At 42.9% G+C, this 2,287-nt stretch overlaps 1 non-coding gene across 1 annotated transcript; it reads right to left on the bottom strand.

The window, feature by feature from the left end:
• Positions 1 to 1,928: 1,928 nt before the first annotated feature.
• On the bottom strand, positions 1,929 to 2,047 carry LOC138357363 (5S ribosomal RNA). Its single transcript, XR_011224942.1, has one exon. It is a non-coding gene; the product is annotated as a 5S ribosomal RNA (ribosomal RNA).
• Positions 2,048 to 2,287: the final 240 nt, after the last annotated feature.

The raw sequence follows: 2,287 nt of genomic DNA on the forward strand, positions 1-2,287 counted from the left end.
AGGCAAGGCAAGGCAAGGCAAGGCAAGGCAAGGCAAGGCAAGGCAAGGCAAGGCAAGGCAAGGCAAGGCAGGCAGGCAGGCAGGCAGGCAGCCAGGCAGCCAGGCAGCCAGACAGGCAGGCAGGCAGGCAGGCAGGCAGGCAGGCAGGCAGGCAGGCAGGCAGGCAGGCAGGCAGGCAGGCAGGCAGGCAGGCAGGCAGGCAGGCAGCCAGGCAGGCAGGCAGGCAGGCAGGCAGGCAGGCAGGCAGGCAGGCAGGCAGGCAGGCAGCCAGGCAGCCAGCCAGCCAGCCAGCCAGCCAGCCAGCCAGCCAGCCAGCCAGCCAGCCAGCCAGCCAGCCAGCCAGCCAGCCAGCCAGCCACTCCCACTTTGTATTTATATGCATTCAATTTATATTCAAACATTATATATGTTAAGGGCCTTGTTTTAGTGTTTATTTTAAAAATGACAAACATCGAGTCATTTTACCAGTCCTTTAGCGTTAACGGTGATGCATTTTAAAACTGAACATAAATCGCCTTTTCTGGATATATCAAATATCGAATCCGCTTAATGTGCCTACAATTCAATCATTCAAAAAATACATAATTTACATCAAGCCTTTTCATAGAACAGACAATAAGATTTGTACATGCAAAAAAAAAAAAAAATCCTTTAAGTTATCAATACAATGTGAGAAAACTTTACTTTTATAACTAAAGTTGCACAATTATACCAACTCTATGGTGGCTGGGTTGTAAGGTGTGTGGCTGGTGTTTTGGAAGTCGCGAGTTCAAACGACCCAATGGGAATAATACTTTTTTTTTTTTGCCATACAATCTTCCTAATACTATTATGTAGGTTTGTGTGTGTTTTTTTATTCATTCTTTGGTTTTATAGATGACATACATATTGACTCCTTTTACCGGTCCTTAATTAGGCTCTGGGGAAGCAATGGTGGTGGTGGTGGTGGTGGTGGTGGTGCATTTAAAACTAAACCAAAAATCACCAGTTCTGGACGCGTCAAATATCATATCCGCTTAATGTGTCTACAACCTAATTACTTAAAACTACACTATTTAATTCATTCATATCATGTGCATATTGGTCATTATGCTCATACAACCGACATCAAAATTTATTTTCATTATTAGAATCATACATTTCATCAAGTAATACAGATACAAAGAGATTTTCTTTCTGAGAAGACCGTTAGTATTGGCTTGCAGGCAGGCAGGCAGGCAGGCATTTGAGGGTTATTATTTCGCCTGTTGATTGGGGGGAGGGTTGATGTGTTAGGGGGTTTTCGGTTAGATGTGGTGGTGGTGATTGGTGGTGGTGATTGGTGGTGATTGGTGGTGATTGGTGGTGGTGGTGGTGGTGGTGGTGGTAGTAGGTGGGAGTTGGGGGTGGGGGGGGGGGGGAGGGAAGGGGAGGGGAATGATGGTCTGTGGATTCCTTCTCCGTACCCTTTACATATAAGCAAAAATATGCCTTCTTGTGGGTATAGAAACATTAACACAAATTATATCAGTAACTGATATTGTAGCCTTTTAAACAGAAAAGATTTGTACATACAAATACTTTTTAATTATCATTTATTTGTGGAAATGGCATTTACGTCATTAAATTGATACCTCAGCATCAAGCTAGTGTCCTGCAGCAGTGGTCCAGTGGTAAAGTGTATATAAGTGATGCGTATTCTTGGAGTTGCGAGTTCAAACCCGGATTAAGCTATATATATATATATATACAACATGTTTTGTTTTGGTTGTTTGTTTTTGTATAAAGCCTCACACAATATCTATATTAAGCGAGTTTGTTTTAAACATGACATACATATTAATTCATTTTACCAGGCCTTATTCCACACAACTCCGTGAATTTCCCGTGGAGCCAGCCATTCAAACAAAAACAAACGAAACAAAACAAAACAAAACAAAAAACATTATTGCCAACAGCATTTGGTGTTCCCAGGCGGTCACCCATCCAAGTACTAACCAAACCCAACGTTGCTTAACTTCGCTGATCGGACGAGAAGCGGTGTTCTCAACGTGGTATGGCCGTTGGCATGAGACTGCCTACACATTGTGGCTAATAACCAACTCTTTTAAGTCATCGCGGCAGGATACGGACCTGCTTGTGGTGTCTTAATGGTAATTGTATCCTAACATATTTTTGTCTCCTTGGCATGGATATTTAACATCGTTTATTCAGTCTTGGGTTTATGTTCTTTCGCCATTTACAGACATTTTACATCTACCTACTTCCTCAGCCTGCCCTGCCAATTTCTAATGAATTTGTGGATTTT

The sequence above is a fragment of the Procambarus clarkii genome, chromosome 77 (genome assembly GCF_040958095.1).
Source record: "Procambarus clarkii isolate CNS0578487 chromosome 77, FALCON_Pclarkii_2.0, whole genome shotgun sequence".
Lineage (NCBI taxonomy): Eukaryota > Metazoa > Arthropoda > Malacostraca > Decapoda > Cambaridae > Procambarus > Procambarus clarkii.